Here is a 21,944-nt window from a genome sequence, read left to right on the forward strand (position 1 = left end):
AGGTGGCTTTGATGGCCGGGGGAGGTGGAGCTTTCCAGTGCAATGAAGCAAACGAAAGCAGTACGAGGCACAGAAGGGGCAGGGGACTGGGAGGTTGGAATGTGATGAGGAACAAGACTACAGTTAGATGCAGTCATCGAGGCAATGGGGTACACTTTCTTAATTGTGCAATCAAGGAAGTGAAAAGTGGGCATGAGGGAGCAATAAGTAGCGTGGTGGACCAGGGTTGGGGTGAGGGAATGGCTTGGAAAGGGGGGAGGAGTGGAGGAAGGGACTGGCAGGAGTTCTGGGTCCGTCCCCTGGATAATGCAAAAGAGGAGCAAGGGGGGTGGGGGTTGTGGTATGAAAAACAGAGAGCAATGGGAGTTTCGAAATGGACACTTCATGATGTGGAAGAGTTTGTTGCTCTCTCTGAAACAGTCTTGCAATATCCAAGCCCCCGGTAATGGTGAAACCCAGGGGAGAACATATTTGAGCCGACATCTATGCATATGTGCACCCAAAATGCCTTTTTGGCCCTGGAAGGTACGGAAAACTGCCAAGTGGTGTTGCCCATTTGTCACTTCAGCGAGAGACCCAGCTATGAGTTCCATATTCCTGTAACCTTTGATGCACATCAAATGGCATCAACGAAAGGCTTCATGTATGGGCTCGCCCAATCATGATTCAGAAATGGCAACATGTGCCAACATAACATGTAATGTTCAAGTTAGTCACTTTACATCTTGGAACTCATCAGACATTTGCTGGGCATTGTTTGTTTATAGCTCTTAGCTGGTAGACTAGTGCAACTGATTCTTTCACAAAATGGCCGCTACCGAGCCTTGGGTACCCAGTGCCTGTGGTTCACAACTTACTTAGTGCTGGAATCAGGCCACATTTGGACTCTCCATGGATCCTGAATCCGGGAAAACAAACCGCCTGTGCCCTTGCTGGTCCACTTTAATACTCTATACCACCAGTGATCGGATGTTCAGTGGTTAGTGAGATACCAAGCTTAAAAGAGCTTGGCTCTGGCTTGTTTTATTTTTATTTTTTCATTTTTTTTTTTATCTTAAGCCCCTAAAAATGCAGTAAAGATTATAAAGCTACAGACCAAGCAGCAGTGAGTAACAAAGAGCGGTTATTGTGTCTTAAAAGGGTGCAAATGGGTGATTAAAAATGGAAGGGGTGCATAACAATGCATGCTGTGTGACACCATGGCTAATAGCGGTAGCCTTTTCTTGTCTGCGTTCCTTTCTAGAGACTCTATGGCAATTTCCTTAGGCCTACATTCATCCGTATGCCGGTAGTTGTAGGCTTCCATTGAGGCTGCAAAGAATAAAGCAAGAATCATACTCTTATATTTTGTATTGTCATGGTTTATTATGTTCTTTCTACGGGATTCAAGTGATCTTGGTTGTTTTAGTGGTCTACAATCCTGTTGCTTGTCTGCCATGACTCCACTTCTACCCCTTCACACCGTCCCTCCGGTCTCCCATCCCGCTGATGGTATCCCAGAGTAATTTACCCCCCATTTCCAGCAATGAACTTGGTGAAACTTTTACTGTAGCATTACCTTGTTCCAGGGATGTGGACAGAGGCCCCTTGAGTATTGGCATGGCGAGGGTGTTTGGCGGAACATTGTGCGAATGAAGCCTAGTGGACAGACAGACAGACCTTCAGTAACATTTAGTGCGAGGAAGTCCTACAGTTCCATGCCTACAGTTTCAGGGGTCGAAGAACCTGCTTAGCTAATGAGCGCATGCTTAAGCAGACGTTTCCGGCTCCACAATTGGCAGTCTTCTTTTAAACACACTGCTTGTAATGTTGTAATCTATGAACATCTTTGACTTCATGGCTCCTAGGTTTGGCTAGAAGAGGCTATCCCATGCAGTTCTTTAATCTGATGCTTTAGTAATGCCCTGCGTGTTGGTTTCCTAAAGACTAGGCTGGCTAGTACTAGTATTGGCTCTTTTTGACAGCATGAGATCGTGAGAGTCCCCCTGGCACAGGCACTACATGACACGAAGTCATGGGGTTGTAGCACGCTTAGTTGACTTGTTTCCTCCCTCCATTCAACACATGATGAAAAGCTGGCATGTTTTCAGCCTGTGCTCCTGGCTACACCAAGCTCTCGGTCGCGATAGCTCTTAATAAGACAAAACCAGTGTTATTGGCTTTGTCGGTGACTTTCTTTTCTGGACTTGGCGTTCCTACTGCGCCTGGCAGGACGGGGGCTTACTCGAGTACTCAGAACAAGGCAGGGTGTCCAGTGGAAATGGCTATCGACCTCGATGAGCGCGCAGGGGAGAAATCGAAATCCGATAGCCTGGTACAGTCCGCCTGCCTCCGCGGTCACACTAAATATCAGCTCATTTTTATAAGCGCTCGGGCGGCGCGTGGGGAGATGCGGCTGAAATTGTTTGTAAGGCGAGGAGTCGCATTGTCCAAGGGGCATAATTTAAGGCGTATAGAAAAGCTGTTGAAACAGTCTATATCTCGCGTGTTTAAGCCGAGCAGCATTGACCGGCTGTAATGACTTTTCGAGTTCCCGCACTCTCTTTAATGCTGCCTGTCAGCCGGGGTGCGGGCGCAGCTTTGCAGACTGCCTTCTTTAAAATGGAGGGTATTACTTATGCATGGAATGGAGGAGGAAGAAAGGGCTGGTGGTCAATATCTCTCTCTCTCTCTCTCTCTCTCTCTCTCTCTCTCTCTCTCTCTCTCTCTCTCTCTCTCTCTCTCTCTCTCTCTCTCTCCTTCTCTCCTCACCCTACCCCCCCCCCAACTGAACACACGTTGTTTGTGTGAACTTGAGCGCTCTGGCCTCAGTCTGGATTTTTCTTTACATCCTGAGACGTTTAGTCCTAGATTTTAAAGCGGGGGAAGGGTTGTGGAGGGGGGTGTATAAATTCCAGAATTGAAAGGGAACAAACCAGGACTAGATGACGTCTCACACATGGCAAGGGTAAACTTGAGGGCTCTGCATTTTCCTGCAGTGGGAGGGCATTGAAAGCTAGATGCGGTTGAGCGGGTGGATGTAAATGCTTTTATAGACGTATTGTTTTGGTTTGTATTGGGCACGACCTACACAGAAGCTGCTTCAAAGTTTTGTCTTTCTATGTTGGTCTCTGGTGCTGGCCCTATATATATATATATAGATTTGTTTTTCTTCGTGTGAGTGAAAGTGGTAAACTGATAACCTCAAAGCATCCCCCTATTTTTGATTTACACCAACCGACGCCCCCCCCAACCCTGGGTTTTAGCCTGCAGGCTCTGGTCCAGCAAGGCTGGACAGAATAGCATTTCAAATGTGTGTCCCAAAAGCACAGGGCACCTGCAAGACAGTGTTAGTTTATTTGATTTCTAAAGCGCTAAAATAGTAGCACTAAACGGGAAGTAACACAAGATAAAAATGTAGGAACACTAAAACAGGAAGTCGAGAACTGGGAAGGCGGGTAGTGCTTTGACCAAAAAAGATTGTTTTCAGACCACGCTTGAACAGAGAAGAGCAGGCTCTTAGATCAGGAGGCAAGGCATTCCAACATCTGGGGGCCGCATTGGAAAAAGATCCTTTTGGTGACCAGTGACAGTTTGGACTTGGATATTTTCAGAAGGCAGGAGTTATTTGACCTGAGCGTTCTCCGATTGAGAAGCCATGACAGTCTGCCTGATAGATATCCCTGGCTTTTCCCATAAAGACAGTTGTGAATGATAATAGTGTCCGAAAAGTAATGCATCTGTCGATTGGTAGTCAATGTCGGGACCTTCTAGCATTAACTACAGGGTCGGATCTTTGCAAACCCATTGCCACACAAACAGCAGTATTTTGAACAAGCAGTAAGTGATTAATTCCGCCCCTACTAATCCCCTGCAGAAGGCTGGTGCAATAGCCAAGACAAGCTCCAATAATCGCACGAGCAAGAGTGACACAGTTGCTGGATTCAAGAAAAGGTCTAAGTTGTGCCAATAATTTGATGTAATAGGAAGTACCTGGTACTAGGCTATTGATGTGGGCCTTCATGCAGAGCTCTTGGTCTAGAATGACTGCCAGGGGCGGTCTTAACCTTTGGCAAAGTAGCAAACGTGCATTCAGCAATTTGAAAAGATTGGTAAGCAGCATCAAGCTTACGCAACTGAGCTGCTCTGCCAGTGATCATGATCTCAGTTTTTGCGTTATTCAGTGCCAACCAGTTTGTCTATCATCCAGCTATGGATGTGGCAATAGATGGCATTGACTATGTTAGTGTCCACACTGTGATTGAGAGTGGAAAGAGACATGGAGAGAGCAGTACAATAAATATCCAAGCCTATTTGATGTATGGCGGAACAAAGCTTTCTTGAAAAGAGGTATTCACACGTTTTGTGATGAGGAGCCAGCTGTGGGGCACAAAATGTAATAAGATGCCAGACAGATGTCTCCCTTAAAGTTTGTGGGTTTGTTTCTTTCTAGTATATCTAAGACTTCAGCTTCTGAAACATCCCTAAATTTAAACCGGGATCACAAGATGTTGGGTCTGAGGGCCTTCCTATCGATGTTTGATCTGTCCAATATACATAGTTTGGATGCAATATCTTCCTTTATATTTCGAGTTTTACACAGCATGGCATCCTGACTAGAGATGCACTATTAACTTTAGTGACCGAGGAAATGGTGGAGTTAGAATTTTCCAAGTCTCTAAGGATTCCGAAAAGTTCCTTGGTGTTGGACCCTGCCTCCTTAGTTCTCTTGTCAGATGATGATTTATTTATTTTTGCTTTGCAACTAGCGATTTTGTGTTTCTTAACAGCATTAACATATGTAGTTTTGTCGTCTGCTGATTAAGACTTTTTCCATCGACTTAGTGCTCTGTTTTTATGAAGTTTCAGTTTACGGATTTCTGTTAAGTAGCAGATTTTCTAGGCTTGACTTTTTACCAGCCTTCCTTTCTCTAGAGCAAGGCTATTCACATAATTAGACATGTTTTGGTAGACCTCAACCAACTTGGTGGTGGAATTATAATTGTCCAGGTCAGCCAGGGAAGAGGCAAAGTAAGGCATCTTAGATGTTGGGGTAAGTTCACATAGATTACTACATTTCACTTTTAATAATTTCACTTTTATTTTCTTTGATGGTAGTAACTGGGGAATCTGAAATTGAACTAATTTATGGTCTGACCAGGGACACTGTTTTAACATAATGTTGTCTATGCAAACATATAAAGCCACTCAGTGCAGAATCCGACCCTTGCTATGGGTAGATTCCTTAATGTGCTGGCAAAAAACAAGATCATCCAAGGTGGTCTTAACAGATCTAGCCATGGAATCAGAAAGGATCATCAAGGCCTAGATTCAGATCTCCTAGAATGATCATTTTAGACATTGGTTTGAGGGAATGGAAGAAGGGAGTAGGTCTTTGAAATGGAGCAGAAAATCAGGCATATTATTAGGTGGGTGATAAATCACAACAATATTGATAGAAGTGTTACTTTCAGTAGCAGGCTTGACCTGCAGTGCTTCACAGTCAGGAACATTAGCATCCTTTATTTGGTGAATATTGAGGGAAGCATGATAGATTAAAGCCACTACCGCACCTTTATTGCTGGGCCGATCAACTCTGAAAATGTTGTACCCAGCTTTTAAGGCTAGAACCAGTGCCGGCCCCCTCAGCTGTATGCATCCAAGTTTCTGTAATGGCGCCTAAATCCATGTTCTGGTCTAGAATGTAGTTGCCACTTCTGCTCAGTGTCTGATGAGAGAGCTGGTATTAAGTGACATGCATCTAAGTGCTTTAGGTTGTTTAGGCACAGTTTTAGGTTTGATGTTGGCCGCAGAAAGCTCCATGATATCATCAGAAGCTGAAACTCTCAGACCCTCAGCCTCTTTATCCGAAGTGCTGTCCGGTACTGCCAGAGGCTGAATGCATTTAGTAGGGAAGTGCTTTGCCACGAGCAGCGCTGAAATTCCATCACCGTTTGGGCTACACAAAGCTGCTGCATGATTGTTAATACTATGGATAGCTTTTTAAGTGGGCATACGGAGACCTGACTGGAGATGGCCAAATGAACATCTGTGAGGACCATGGGAGCCGTCCCAGAGCAAATGTCTGAATCGGCTGCAGGCCCATTTTCATATATTTCTCAAGGGTATGTTTATTTTGGTTTTTATCCCAGTGCTGTGCATAACACAGTATCTATATCACGTTCATCTCGGATAGCCTAACCGAGAGGGCACGCTGGTCTATTCACCTTTTGGCTGCAGCGGATTCGCCCCTGTCGTGACCCGGGTGAGAACGGGAGAAAACCAGCCTATCCAACTTGCCGGTGCTCACACGCTGCTGACGGGCTGAAGTGCCTGACGGAACTCTGGGTAATGTAATTCCACAGAACTACTCAGAACGCCCAAGGAGTGATCGTGCAGCCTAATGCCTTCAAAATGATATAAAGAAGATGGTGAACAGACAAATAAGTTGTCCCAAGTTGCTGGAGGTACAAATACAATTTTTTTTACAGCAAACTAGGTTAGCCTTCAAAAATGCTAAATCACATTCAGAAAAAGCCTCTGAACACAGAACAGTCACAAGCAAGAGTATTTGCAAGCAAAACCCAGTACCCATGGTTAAAGCCGGCACATTTTGCCTTGTTGGTCGCATAATGGCCACTCCTAGTTTCTGATGGACTGTGTACTGCTGGTAGAATTATTTTTCGCCCTCTGACTTCCCGGGTGGAATGCACATAACTGCCTATATTTATGGCCACAAAGTTTACATGGATTTCATGTGACCAGGAGTGGCCAAGACCGTCAAGTTTAAATTAATACCAAATGTGATTACCCCATTGGATGCAGTTGGCCATATTCTTTTCTGTGACAGTGGTAGGCTTACCTTTTTGTTCTAGTCAATCCTTGGGGACAGAACTTTTGAACGGTTAACGTTGAGAGACTTCTACTTTTTCACCCTACATAAACTTTTTTTTTTTTTTAGCATACAATGAGCACGCTATTTCGTAATATAGTGAGTCTCCAATGAGATATTTGTAATGCGTTTGTCGTTATAGAGTATCAGCTATCCTAGGGGAGCGATGGACGCCACAGAGCCTTGTCTAATCTCTGCAGTCCTTGATGCAGGCGACTCCGGAACAGCGTGAGAACACGCAGCAGTTCTGTATACTGTTGGCTGCCAGGATTTGGAGAAAGGTCTGACGGGTTCCCTAACTTTCCCTCAGCCACCTATAGTGGTGGGTACAACGAGTGCCCATCAAAAATCCCCTGTCTGTTTCATTGATGTTAGTCTTGATTTCTCAACTGGTCTATTTGTAACTCTGGAGATTTCCTGGTGGGCCTCTACACCTTGTGCATGTTTTTTGTGGTAACCGATTTTATTTCCAAATATTCTCAAAGGAAAAGGTTTGGGCGTGTTGAAAATGTGTAATGTGGGGCCACTTTGAACCCTTTTTCCAGGGCCTCTCTTGGTTCCCAGTCCATCCCTGCTCACTTTAGTTCTGTCTCCGCTGTCAGTTTTCATTTGACTTGTTCCCCGTGAATCTTTTAATGGCAGTATCTTCTGCTACTTTTTCCAGTCTAGCTCCCAATATCCGAATCACGCTCCTCTGTCTCCATTATTTTTTCCTCTAGCACAGTTTGTGCATTGTTACGTATCACAGTCACTGTAACGTGTGTACTGTGTGTGTAAGCATGGGTGCCAACCAAATGAGTGGGGAGGGTTGAAATCAGTGATGGGAACTAAGCGCTGCTGGTACGCGGACCTGGCGCAGCACATGGAGGGTCAGCCTTATGAGTGGAGAGGGCCCAAATATGATACGTGCCATAAGCACGGTTGAACCAAGTTTGAATAAACGGGTGCGAGTTTTACCTCGAGAAGAAAGTGTAATTCTAGCAACCACTCCCCGGTGCAAACGTACCCCTTCCTAGGGTTGCGCCTGGCATGTTGTTTTCCACTGTACTGACTCACAGGCCTATGTGCAAAGTTCAGAATGGTTGAGGAGGACCGATTTAAGCTGGATGCTTGGGAATTCTCAGTAATTGCACGCATCTCTGGTGAGTGGGCTTGCTGATTGGTCGGGGAGGGATAATGGGAATCAGATCTCTTTTGCATCCTCCATGTGATTCTGGGTATTTCATCCCATGGTGAGTCTGGTCTGATTTGCTGTCCCTACGACTCTTGCAGTGGCTTTGTCACGTCCTGTCCCCAAGGGAATTCAAAGATGACTTGTGTATGTTTGATGAAATCATTTATTTCAGTCATAAGCGATCAATAGGATGGATAATTGCATGCCATTTATTAATTCCACTGGATACAATCCTCTTGTGCAGCAGAACAGTCCTGAAAGTCTATGCAAATGTTCTCCTGATTCGATTTCTGGTCTAGCGTCTGTTGAAGATAACCAGTGGTCGAAGTGTACGAAAAGAAGTAGTGGAACTATGTTCCCTGCTGGCTTCTCCCCACGAACCCCATCACCACACCCCCTCCAACATGCAATACAAACCCCTAAACAAATGCGCCTGCTGTTTAAAGGAATGTTCAGTGCAGTGCACTGAAGTGCAAGTTTCAACTGCTTCCTACGCTTTTATTGTAAAACGAAACCATTCCGGAATGGTTTCTTTTTAAAGTAAAAGTATAGGAACAGAACAACTTAATTTAAAAAAGTGGAGGAGCACCGCTCCCAACCGTTCCCGCCCACTTCGACCACTGAAGATAACCGTCCTCTTGAAAGAGAACTGATGTGCACTGTCGGAAGTACAAGGAATGCTCCAGTAGGAGTCCAGTGTTGATGTCTCTAGAAGGGACAAGCCATGAAAAGGTCTCCTGGAGCGAGAACTGTCTGGGCAAAAAGCATGCGCTGAGTTCTTCTCCCCAAATGGAAAGTAGTATCTGCACAGAGCGCATCTACCCGATGGGTGGGAGTAGTGGCTGTGCAAGAAGCGTGCCAGCAGATTGTCTCCTCCACTGGCCAGAAGGGTCTGCGCAGTCGGCGTGCCCAAGGATAATTGAGTCAAGGGAGCAATGTCTGTGCAGCAAGCGTGCCTAAGGATAATTTCCTCAAGGGAGTAGTGCCTCTCTTGTCTGTGCCGGGAAGCAGTTGTTTGAGACAACTCTTCAGCAAATGGCCAAAAAGAGTCAAACAAGGAATCTAGCTCAGTCTCGCAGTCAGTGGGCAGTCTCTGGGTAGACCTAGTGGAATGAGAGCTGTTGTGAACCTCGCCAGGCGCAGTATTCCCCATCTGTAAACTGACAGTTGCAGAATAAGAGTGGGAAATAGAAGTATTTCGTTCCTAGTGTCAGTCTCTGGGCCATTCTCAGAGAACCGTTAACTAGGTCACTGAATTTCTAAATATGTGAAATTCCGATTTCTGGACCCAAAGCCTCGTGTTAGTCTCCCTTTTCCCTGAGAATCTCTTTGCACTCCATCGGATCCTATGAGCCCCAATGGGGCTGTGTCCCTGGTCCGCACTTCCAGCTATCCCACAATCATCAGGTAGGTGCCCTATTCACTACGTTTGTTGTCGAAAGATTCTGCTTTTGGACTGGAACTTAGTGAGTTCCTGGCAAGCTTCCACACCGGTTGAGGCACTTTGGCTATACTACTGGTGGAAACGACTTCTGCAGCGACATGCATAAAAGGCTGCCACCACAGATCTGTTTTGTTCAAGAGTGTCAGCTCACCCCTGTCTAACTTGGCCACAAGACCCGTCATAATACAGCCGACCACATGGGAATGGTCTTGGCCTGCGTTGTAGGCCCCAGAGGAGGAGTAAATAAATGTGAGGCCCCCAAAGGTCACCTCTCGTTTGATTTATAGTGTTCTGTGGCTGAATAACTCTCCCTCTTGGTCTTTCTCTGTAAAGAGTTCGTTTTGTTGCTTGTATGTGCCCCATTTCTTTTCAGTGTGTATGTGCTAGTGTGGATCATAAGAGACCAGCGTTGTGTTGGTCCAGCACATGCTTTGGAAACTCCCCACAGTCCAGCCACTGAAAATTCTCCTGTGGCACCTGAAGACCAGAGCGCCAATTCTGGCTCCTGCACTGGACCAAGATGTCTGACCCCGGTTATGTCCTGTAATCCCTCTCTACATCACGTATTGAAGATGGAGAGAAGCAGAGCACATATCTCAGTGTGATAACCACATGCTGGTGTTAATTCTTGTTCAACTTGCAAGACATACGTTTCAATGTCGGCCGGTCTGACTCGGAATTCCACCCCCTCGACGTCGATATATTGAGCGACGCTACATTAGGTACCATTAACACCTTTTGCTGGTAGGCCTACAAAACAGGAAAAACTATGGAAGCAACCACAAGACCGACTCCCTCGATATGCAATTTTGACCCGCGATCTCTGTGACCTCGTTGCATAGCAACAATGAAGGTAGCTTTTTGCAAAGTGCACCTTGTCCACTAGGACTTCAGTCGAGACCACGACCCAATTCCCATTAACCGCTAAACATCTGCCACCTAATGGAGGCCTTCCTTCTGTTCAAATTTTTCCTAATTTAAAATGGTCTCCTGCTGACACAGAGACCCCCCCCCCGCCCCTTCCAAATGGCACCGTCCATAAGCTTGAAGCCTAGAGCCTTTTGCTGAAACCTTTGCTCGCTGTGTGCTAGTCGGCTCATCTGGCAGAATGCAGCTGATTGCAACCCATCACTGTGTTTTTGTGATCGAGGTTTTTCATTATTTTCCCTAGCTCAGCATTTACATTTTTGTAATAGCTAGTTCTCGCTCACTCGCCCCTGGGCGATGGGAAGGGAACAGAATGTAAATTGAGTTTTAATATCTGTCCCTCTGAATCGCGGCATGGGCGCAAATTGAAATACAAACACAGAGTCCTGTAGGCCTTGAAGCTGCTTTGGGAGCCTGTCAGCAGTTTTTTTTCTTCTGTTTTTGGAGCTTTGGTGTTGTGGAAAACTTTGGGTATCTCGGACCTTTGCGATTCTGAAAGGGAAGGCTAATGCCGTTTCTGATGGTAGGTCAGGGCTATTGGCTAAGTGTATCCGGTCTGCTCCTGGCGTCTGGAGAATCAGGGCTTCCTCCTTTTCATTCCACCTTCAATTCCAACACACATGGTTATTCACGCTTGTGTTTTCTTTTGCATTTCTGCCAGTAGGTTCTACTCCACCTTCCTATATTTAGCCTCGCACCTTTTTTTCTAGTTCCTTTCTGTAGCTCCCCTTCCCTACCTACTCTGTTTGTTGCTTCTTGTAGCCTTTCTGCGGTTATCTGCAAAACTGTTGGTATAGATTGGTATGGAAGAATGTCATCGCAAATGCTGGAAATGTCTGGAGGTTTACTTGGAGAGAACCTTGGTGGTCGCAAGAGCAGCCTATGGAAAACCCAACACTCTTGGCTTTGCTAGTACCGGTTTATAATTACTTTGTCATCCAAGATTGAATTAAATGGGAGGATGAACATTGCTGAATGCTGTAATCGTGGAAAACAGCTTTGCTGCAGGCATGTGCTGGGCACTGCTTTTCAGTCTCCGGAAGTATAATAGCACTCAACAGGCAGGAATTACAATATGTGCCCCCCAGATAAGGAGCCTTGTTTTCTTTCCTCTGCATTCTAGGACTTGTAGTTATGTTCATTTATACTGTGCCCATCACCAGGGTAGTGGCCTTACGGTGCCTGGCCTTACCTGAAAAGGTGGTGTATTGTGACCACGCCAGGATCTCGCAGACCGAAGGCTTTGGAAAGGAAGAGTGGGGGTGGATGAGGGGTTGATGGGAATAGAACAAACCAAATCAGAGGGTACAAACAATGGGAAAGAGGGCTGTGATACGATTGTGGTAGTAGGAATATTTCTTCAATGTTATCGGTATGTAGGAGAGAAGGTCTAAGACATGCGCAGCTTGATTTAGAGCAGAACTTATTGGAATGGCAACATCTGGACCCCACTAAGCATGGCACTAGCTCTAGTTGGTGAGTGGCTGTGTGATGGACTTGAGATGGGCTCAAGCAGGCCCTAGTAGTGTGGAGGATTTCACCAAATTAGTTTGGAAGACCCAATCCCTGTATCTGGCAAGAGCACCCTGTTTAACCAAAAAAGTGATGTCTCGAAGGTTTTGAATTAATCTGAACCACTGGCACTGCTCAGGGCAACCTTCCACACCAAGCTACTCCTCACTGACGACGCCCAACAAGGCCGAAACATGTTTGGGGACGCTTGTAGTCTTGTGCAGATCGGATGTGACCAAGCAGTTTGGGCTGGACTGCCTCTTTTGGGTTTGGACTAAGCCTGATTTGCATATGGTCTTTCCCTTTTTGTAATGGCCTGGCAGGCGAAGATTGATGGTCTGGGGCAATGCCTGAGGTTAGGATTAATTACAAACCTTCCAGCCATCCCCTCTTTTGTTTTGCCTATGAGCACTGTGTTTGCCAAGCCAGCTGACAGATGTCAGTGCCAAGGATCAGACATGTAAATGGGCGAAGTTTTAAGGAAGGGGGTGGGTGGGACAGGATGGTCTTAAATCTAATGATATTAGGTTCTATAGACTATGAACTAGGTATAATTCCATGTGACTGTTAAGGTAGATAAACTAAAGTAGGATTGTAATGTCCTGATGGGGTGGAATTGTGATGGAGAGGAAAAGTTTATTTGGCTCATGGGCGACAGGAGATGATGCTTGAAACTAGAGCAGTGGAAACAGAAGCTTTCCATTGTATCGACAGCTTTGCAATGGCAATGGTGCTGAGTCCAGTGTCAAGATCAAGGTGAGCTCAAAAATCGTTTCAGTTCTAGTCCTGAATTTACAATGGCGAAAACTACAAGCCGCAGAATGCCAAGGAAAAACATGACTTGATTACCCTCTCCCAAATAACATGGGCATTTTGGCATGTACGTTACCGAATTTGTACTCCTTTTCATGATTTGCACTTTTCCCCCTATTAAATCCTCCCTTCTGCCTACATCCCACCCCCATCACAGTGCCAGAAAGGTGCATGGCTTGCTATTCTCATAATATTTTGAAAAATGTGACTGACCCATTCACCACTCTCCTCCCGTGGCACCCCGTAATGGCCACAGAGTTGAAGGGCAATTGCTAAGTTATCGATTGTATGAAGCGCCAGTCGAAAATGATAGTGCTTGGTTTGGTAGCCTTGGTTACGGATGACCGGAGGCAAAGCCTGTCATTTTCTGCACACTGATGGACTACATGAGTTCCAGGTGTATGTGTTCAGCTTATTGATGTAGCTTGTTTACATTGACCGAAAGGCCTATGCCTTCTTGGTCATGGACTGGCCCAGTGATTCCACGATGGGCTGTTTAGGAAGAAGGGTGGTGGTGCAATGGAGGGATGTTCCCAAAATACACATCACTGGTAAGTAATGGATAGACAAAATGGATCATTTTCTTATCCTAGTCAGAAAAATCCACCAATTTTTGGTTCATAAATCATGTTTTTTTGGTGGCTGTTTTGGTGTGCAGAATTTCACTTTTTTGACGTTTTTGCTGGACACCAACATCAGCCTGTTAGGAGACTGAAGCATGTTGGCCCCCTCATTGGCTGAAATGTCTTTGTGTCCAAAGAACAAAACATATGTGTGGCTTTAAGCAACAGCATTAGTGTGAATTCCGCTCCAGGCGGAGTGGAATTATGGGCGAACTGTGCCAATTCCACACCCCTACTGGTAAGATCTTTGCCTAGAGTGGTGCTCTTCAAACTGTGGTGTGCGCCGGCCAGAATCACGGCAACATCATCTTTCACTCTGGGACCCCCATGCACACACTGTAGAGGAGGGACAATGCATGAACAACTGAAATGCATGCTGTAAACTAGACCAGCGCATGCCTCCGACAAATAGCTGCACAACACGGTAGGTAGATGGAGGGGGCAACTGAGGGAAGATGAAGGTGACTAGAGGACAGAGGAAGAGAAAGGGGGCAAGGCCTCAGGGGAGGAGATTAGGGTAAGAAGTGGAAAGGGAGACAAGGGGGTACATCATCTTAAAGTAAGGCAAGAAAAGGGAGATCATGCGATGAGACGAGACGAGACGAGAGGAGGGATGGATGTAAGATGAGAGAGAGAGCGGGGACGCAGAGGGAACTGAAACACTGGGCTAGGAGAGGCAGCATGCAGGAGGGGGAGAGAGGAGATTGGCAGTTAAAGTAATAGAAGAGAACCAGCTGGAGTGGGGAAGAGAAACAGCTGTCTATGGGGGGAGAAGTAAAGCTAAACTCGAGCGAGAAGACATGCGGGCTGGCTTACAGAATGGCAGAAAGGGAAAGAGGGAAATTGAGGAAAATGGGGTGGGGCAGTAAGCAGAGAGAAGGGGGGAAAGACCAGCAGATAGAAGAGCAAGAAGAGAATGTGAGCGCCTGGGTGGAAAAGAGCAGATGGAAGAGGAGATAAGTAAGGGAGGGAGAGCAAGAAGGCAGAACTGGGCTGGGAGAGTAAAGGCTGGAAAAAAGCAAAGGATGTAGCATAAACGATGGAGGGGCGTGGGCGTGGCTTGGGCGATGACCATGCCGCTTTCATGTTATGAGTGAGGCTGTGGCTCTGCTACTGCAGAAGTTCCATCTTTTGACGTGCTGAGAGTGGAAGCTAAGATGCCGCCCCCCTTCCAGCAATGGAACCCTCTGGCACATGAGGCTCCAAGTGCAGGCTCTGTCCCCAGGCATGTGCCAAATAAACGCACCTGTCAGCTTTCCCTCCTATGTGTGGCATACCGTCTTTTGAAGGCATTTTAATAATACTTTGTATTTTATATAGTGTCATGCTAGGAGCTGTCATAAGGGGTATTGTTACCAATTTAATGATGGTGTATCGTCCTCCGAAGGATGAAGGACTTAGTCGACTCTCGACTTTAATAAGAGTCAAATTGAAAGCATCTGACGCCACGTCCTCGGGGTAGAGTACGGGTAGGGCACCTATTCTCAGCCCCTTGCAGTGACCAAGGCAGTGGGCCGGGTGCTCCCTATGCACCCATCACTTGCCGCCCCCTCCTCCCCTCCACGACCAGGGATGAGTGGGAGTTGGGACAGCACCAGATATTGTTCTCAATCGGGGTTGGGGGGGTGGTTTATTTGAAGACCTCCGTGTGTGCCGTTCTGGAGGCTTTGTCTGGAGTATTGAGTCCCCTTCTGGGGGCCACATCTAGTACCACCCCTATCTAGTGGTTGCTGCTTCTGGGGTGTTTCACCCAGTTTTCGGACCGCATCTCCAGAGGGATGTAAAGATTTAGAACAGTCGGCGGGCCCGCATGGATTGGTGTAAATTCTCAGTCTCCAGGTTGAAGGTCGCCACTGAGGCAGGGTCACCTCTCCTAGTAGAGGGCCTCTCTATCAAGCAAGGGGATGCTTGCCCACTTGGCCCGCTTGTGTGCTACAGCACTGGTCTCACTCTGGCCAAAGCTGTGCTTCCCCATCCCTCTTCAGGTTTGCCATCTTTGGTGTGCTTGTGAGTCTGTTTTGGCTGCAGGGTCCCCCCCCCACACATGTGCGAAGGGAGTGATCAACATTGGGGTACCCTTGCTCTATTGTGGGAGGATACAAATGCAATGTTTCTGGAAGGATCTAGGAGATGAGCTTTAGGCTAAATGAAAGGCCTCCATCTGGCCCTGAATTCTCTGGCCTGAAACCTATCCTGAGATCGTTCTTGGGTTACCCACACAGACCTTGACCTATTTGAGAGTAAGACCGCTCTGGGAGCAGTGTCCTTCCATAAGGCCGACCTTCCTCTTTTGCCTCCTTTGGACCTGTCACCCCTCAGTCTCCAAGAGTGGGACCACAGCGGCTGGTATCCTTTGGCTACAAGTGTCGCTCTTCTCAACTTCTTGGCATGACCAGTCGAGTACTACCTATTTGAGATCTCCGAGCTCTCTGCACAATAGCCGCCTCCATCTGTCTCCCCTATCACTTTCTCCCTTATCCACGCCTCTCCTTAAACCCTCTAACATGTACCAATGTTGCTCTCGCCCACCCTTCTAACCTGACGAGTTTTGAAGTGCTTTCCCGCCAGGCGGCACCATAGAAGCTTTGCACGCTGTGCATTCTGCAGCCAGCTTGCCTCTCACTGTAATCCGATTGCTGTCCTTTCCCTCCTTTCTTAGTTTCTTCTACTCCTGTCCTCAGCCAGAGGGTTCCGTTTGGGTCCTGCTGCCCCCCCGCCCCCACCCCCACCCATCTCAAACGCCTCTTTGCTTTTCTTTTTGCCTCTCACTCCGCCCACTTAACCTCATCCCCCCCACACACCCGCCTCCCCAACGACTTCTCGTGATAGGTTAAGCAAGCTTTGAGAAGGACATTGCCCGCTGCCTGCTGCTGAAGCCCGGATAGCTTTTAACGGTTGCTCTGTTGGCTAGTGGAGCTGTGTGTCTTGTGTGTGGGTGAATAGTTTGTGCTCACGTTTGTGTCATGGGACAATGCGTTCGGATCCTAAGGCCGGTGGCAAGATATGTGCAGTTTTGCCTTAAGTTGTGTTCTACAAATCTTTGATTGTGTCCGTTGTTAAGTGCACACAGGATGTGGATGTGACAATGTGATTTTAGTGCGACCATGAGGGTGTGGACGTGCTCATGCTGCATGTACCTACAGTTTTCATGCTTCTGTAACGTATGGGTGCGTGGAGGTCTGCTTGTATGAGTAATTTTGGTATGTTGTGGGTCTGTGCAGTGTGTGTTGTGACGTTGTGCAGACTTGAACAGCTCAGCGTTGTGATTTTTGTAAACGTATACATTGCGTATTGACAGAAACCTGTGGGCGACGAAAAGTTGGATTTATCAGTGGGTTACAAACAGGCATACTGTTTGCATTTAGAGGTTGTGCATTTTGCGGTGTTGCGCGCGAATGCCCGTTTTGGCCTGATTGCACATGCATGTGGCATGTACACCTTCAGGAAGGCTCGCGTTGGAATCCTGCCGACCTGGCGATTCACAGTCTGTGGAATTGGCTAGATTTGTGGAGCGTGGATTCAACACCCTACACACACTGGTGTCTGATCTTGCGCGCTTCAGAGATTGTCGTCAAAGGTTGTTTACCTTTGGCTGTGAAATCGCGTGCGTGTGCAGTGTTCGGTTGTGCCCACCGTGTATTCTTGCCGGCCACTGCCCCGCGGTGCCCAGTCCATGTTCCTTGGCTCTTCCTATGGCCAGTGTCGGTGTGCAGCTGCCTCCCACTGCCGTGCACTGGATGCTCCAATTCACCAGGAGGCTTCACTCTGTGAATGCTCTCCTGCACTCTGCTGTGTCCTTGCAGAGCTGAGCAGGGCGTGCTGCTTTGCCAAGCGACGAGGCTGGGGCGGCGGGGGGTAATATGAAAGGCTTTGCATACTTTGCGTGATGCAAACCGCATTGGAGGCGTGCAGTGAAACGGCACACGTCTCAAGATACGGGTCTGCAAACGACCCCTCTCGCCACCCGCCCTCACAGCCTTTACGCCCCAGCCCACCAATCGGGCTAAGTATGCAGCCCCTGCAACACTCGCACAGACGTTGACGCACGTTGGAACATCACAAAAACGACACCACACTTGTCTGAAGCTTTACGTTAAGTAGGCTTCAATAGCGCAACTTCTCCCATTTCGGTGGCCTCTTGGCGCTACTCTATGAACGCCTTCACACAGGAGCAAAGCCTACCACGTTGGCCCTCGCATGCAAAACAGCCCCTTTTGCCCAGGCTCGGATTCGTCTACAGGGCAATGCCCCAAGGGCAGGCCCGAAGTGGTAGTGTGCGCCCGGTTTTTGGTGAAACGATGCCAGTTTTTTTGGTTATTTTTTGCCAAAGTGAGCTAGTTTGATGAGTTCGTGACTGCGCAGCTAGTCGTTTTCACCCGTGTTCTGAAGAAGTACTCTGTAAAATGCACGTTTTACCAAAATACTCCGCCTTGGTTATTACTCGAGCAGTCTATCGCAAAAGCAGCGAATTGATATGAGATTGTGGCCATCTTTTCATCGGCGCCAGGCCGCTCTTACCACGCCAGTCGGAGCCAAAGCGCTGTACGCACGCAGACATCTGGGCACACACAGGCGTTTGCAACACTCCGGGTACACAACCCACGCACAGCACGATGTCCGCACATACTGCCTGCACCCAACACACCCAGCCCCACCTTTCAGGGGTGGACACACGACGCACGTATCAAATATACAATGGGGCAAACCACCTCGTTCCATTCCCTGAGCCCCCCAGACCGCTACTTCGGCTGGGACTTCCCAATGGCCATCTGCAGGCGTTTAGCCCACGGCTGCTGCCAGCACTAGTCATTGCCAGGCAGCGTCGTCACACACGGTGTCGGTCATTATGGGCACCACAGGGAATAGTTTTGTGGGTAGCGACTGGCTCTGTTGGCCTGGTGTGGCGTAACGTTAGCACACACAACCATCACCCCTGTGGCCACAGAGGGAAGGGCTGTGGTGGGCAGTGTGAGGGGGGGGAAGGATCGGCACCTAGTGTAAACACACTCGGGATGGGCAGAGGGGGAATGGCGCTTGCCCCGGCCCTCGCCAGTGGCGGGACTCAGGGTGCAGGGTTGGTACCGACTGTGGCCCCCTAGGTGGGCAGACATGGACGCGTTGGTTACCTGGTTGGGGTCTTCGCCCCTCGCACTCTTGCAGACCCTCCCGTCAGTGGCTCAGCATGCCAGACTCCAAGGCCGCCTTGTGGGGGCGATGTCCTTCCCCCATGTCCTCGGCTCCCCCCTTAGCAATCCGTTCACCTCCAGAAGGCGCCGGGGCCCGGCCGGCAGAGTCCCTTCCATCTGCCAAGCCCCCACCATGGCCCTAGCCGGGCATCGCGCGTGCCTCCGTCCAGCCTTCCCGGGGCAGCGCCGCCCATGTCCCACTCCCCAGCCAGGGGCCGGGGCTTCGGTCAGTGCTGGGAGCAGCCGGCGGGCTTCCTCCACCCACTGCTGCCGCAGCTCCTCTGAGGCGGGAGCGCCGCACTGCCGGGGAGCGGTAGGTGGCAGCCGAGCGGCATCACATCGTGGGCTTCTTGTGTGTTTTTTTTTTTAATATCCTCTGTCTCGCAAGCGGATAAAAAGGTGCTTTGTGCAGCGCGCTGTGCGCTCTCTTGCCATCTCCATGTCGGCGATTTCTCAGTAGGAGCGGTTTATCTGCGGGGTCGCCTCCTGCCCCACGGGCCCCTCTTCTCGGAGCCCAGCGTGGGGGCGTCGCTGCGCTTTATTCCTGCGCTTTTGATAGGGACGGGAATCCGTTGCTAACGCTGAAAGAGGAGGGTCCGGAAAATGCCCTTTAAGGAGATGGTTTTAGTCCAGACTTCTGCAGAGATGCTTGCGAACATGTTCTGTGACAAAGCACGGTGGGTTTGGCGCCTGCAGCCACGATCAGTATCCAACTAGCTGGTAAAACCCACGAGCAGCTGAAAAGGTGCGCAGCTACTGGTTGAACCGGCTGGAAGATAGCTCAGTTGGTAGAAGCACACGATGGAGATTAGCCTTGGAACCGTTAGGTCGCTGCGAGGCGTGGGTGCGTTTCAGCCTTTCCGTCGTCTGAGTTTATTAAAGCGTGAGCCGTTCTTGATCTTGTTGACGATATGTTTAGAGCGCCAAGAAGCAGGTCCTCTTCCCCCTTTGCAATCTACGCATGTAGAGCGCCCCTACGGTACGGGCCGGAAAAGCAATCGGTGGTTGCCCCTTCTACTGGGAGGCTCTTAATCCCGGGCCATAGAAGGGTGGCAGTTTGAGGGCACGGTTTGGATCCATTTTAAAAGCAGTCGATTGATATCCCATGGACAGGCGGAGTAAAAGAGTCTACGTCCGGCCAGCTGACCAAAGCCCGATGATGTGTGGCTGCTCACACCGCTACATCACCCGGACCCCCACGATCCTCGACGCCGGCCAGGCTCCCCCCGCCCGAGCCCTCCGCACCCCTGCACGATGGAGGCAGGCGCCGATCAAGCAGTCCCAACCCGCGATAGAGCTGCCCCAATCCGCAAAGGGAGCGAATGGGAGGGGGCGTGACCCGCGCGCCATTGAGGAGTGTGGGAGAACAGCGAGGCTTCCGCAGGAGTGGGTTGCACAGGAGGGGCTGCTATTAGTGGAAGGCGGCGGGCACTGGCTCGCGAGAGAAGCGATTACGTATGCCCTTTTACCTCGATGCCCTGTTAATCTAGGGCTGTGGAGCGATGCTCGTATGAAGCCATGCTTATGTCATGTTTCCTCCCAGGGGTGGACTGACCTACAGAGCACTAGGTGGGCCTTCACACCCGTGGCCTCTTTTGTGTGGGTACCCTCGTTTTCTGCCCCTGCCCCTGCTCTCCCATGCACCACCAAACCCCCTTTCTTCAATTTTTCATCCCCATAGTGCTTTCAAGTAAAGGATTATTTTTTAATCCCTGTACATGGCTGCACATGTGCTTAAAAAAACACTAATTGGTATGTTTTCCTTCAAAGTTGCTTGTGCGAGAACCCCACAAACAATACTTGAGTGGTTGGGCTTGCTCCCATGTGTAATAGGGGACCACTTTGGAAAAAAAATGCAGGGCCACTTTTGGGTCCCAGTCCACCCTTGTTCTCTACTATTTGGATGGACCTGCTCGGGCCGTGGAGCGATGCTTATATGTCCTGTTCTCTGCTGGTATGGTTAGACCCGCTCGGGCCGTGGAGCGATGCTTATATGTCCTGTTCTCTGCTGGTATTGATGGCCAGCTAGGGCTGTGGAGCGATGCTTGCATGCTCTGTTCCCTGCTGTATGGTTAGACCCATAGGGGTGTGGAGCTGTGCTCAGTTGCCTGATGTATGGATCGACTCGCTGGGGCTTTGGAGCGATGCGCAAATAGACCGATGCTTATGTCATGCTCCCTGCTGTATTGCTGGACCTGCTATGGATGTTCTGCCCCGAAACTCCCCATTTGTGGTCTCAGCATCTGGTGTGCCGGGAGGTTATTGTCCTCGCCTCCTGGTTATGCAGGCCTACTCATATGTCCCCTTCCCTTTCCTCCATCTTTGTGGGAGTCCCCTAACATGGGGACAGTACCAAAACCTTTGGCAGCGAAAAAAAATGAGTTACACCTTTAAATTTAGCCCCAGGTGTACCAACGCCCCTGAGACCCCGCCTTCCGGCACCTCACCTGATTCCCCTTTTCAACACAGACGGTGTCAGACCTGGTAGCTAGGCGTGGTAACTTTTTCAACTTTCCACATTCTCCCTGTTCTTTTGCTTTTTGAATTTCTTCACCTCCCTTTTGATACCTTTCCTCTCCGGCGCATGTTGGCTGCTGCAGGTTTATGAGATATGCATCCTGTGATCCGTCGTAGCTGGCCTCGTACACCCTTGCACTCTGACTTGAGTGCATGGGACCGACCTCTGCTGGGATGCGTGCGCAGCTTGCAGCTCTCTTGGTCACCGAGCCTTGAAGAATTGTCTTTCCACCTGGAGGGAGATTTTCCATTCTTCTCCTTCCGATCATCTAAAGGACTTTTTTCACCAGGAGCCTGCATCAAGAAAAGGTAGGTCTTATGTTTAGAAGGATCCTCAGCACAGGGACTCCTTCGCCGGGGCCTCCTACTGGAAAGCGGACCGGCAGACCCGAGGCCGTTAAGGCTACTGGCTCCTAAGCCAAGGGGCTCTTCTGGCTGGTCCACCGAGGGGCACTCCAGCTCCTCATCTTTTATAGGAGGTGCAAGGGATTGTCGATTTCTGCTTACAGGAGTTAGCTTGAAGGAAGATCCCGGATGACTATAGTCTCCATGGCTGAGGGCGTTCAGCCTAACAGAGCCACCTCCAAGGTCGTCATGCAGGGCGATTCGACTACCGGCCTGCTGGCGGAGAGCTATAGGCCTACAGGAGCCATTTCTGAGGTCAGTATGATGAAACAACTTCCGGGGTACCAGTGGTCAAGGGATGAATATCTGTTTCTAAACCATCAATCGGCCCCACAGCTCTAGTACACCAGAAGGGATGCAAACCGATTGGAAACACAAGTACATTATAAACCACTTTGTCCAATTTTGGTAACGTGGACAAAATGACAGGCTCATCTCTGCAAGGTTGTGGATTGTTGGTTAGTTGCAACAC

The 21,944-nt window shown here is 48.9% G+C and overlaps 2 protein-coding genes across 6 annotated transcripts in view; one reads left to right on the top strand and one right to left on the bottom strand.

Moving 5' to 3' along the window:
- The window catches only part of LRFN4 (leucine rich repeat and fibronectin type III domain containing 4), a 41,762-nt gene extending 21,865 nt beyond the window's left edge, over positions 1-19,897 (bottom strand). Inside the window, exon 1 of the mRNA XM_069644788.1 lies at positions 18,491-19,897. The gene's annotated coding sequence lies outside the window, so the exon portion shown is untranslated. The remainder of the gene's footprint in view (positions 1-18,490) is intronic.
- PC (pyruvate carboxylase) overlaps positions 1-21,944 on the top strand; it is a 2,561,538-nt gene that overhangs the window by 2,207,640 nt on the left and 331,954 nt on the right. The window lies entirely within an intron of this gene.

Source organism: Ambystoma mexicanum, chromosome 2p (assembly GCF_040938575.1).
Source record: "Ambystoma mexicanum isolate Mex_15411 chromosome 2p, UKY_AmexF1_1, whole genome shotgun sequence".
Lineage (NCBI taxonomy): Eukaryota > Metazoa > Chordata > Amphibia > Caudata > Ambystomatidae > Ambystoma > Ambystoma mexicanum.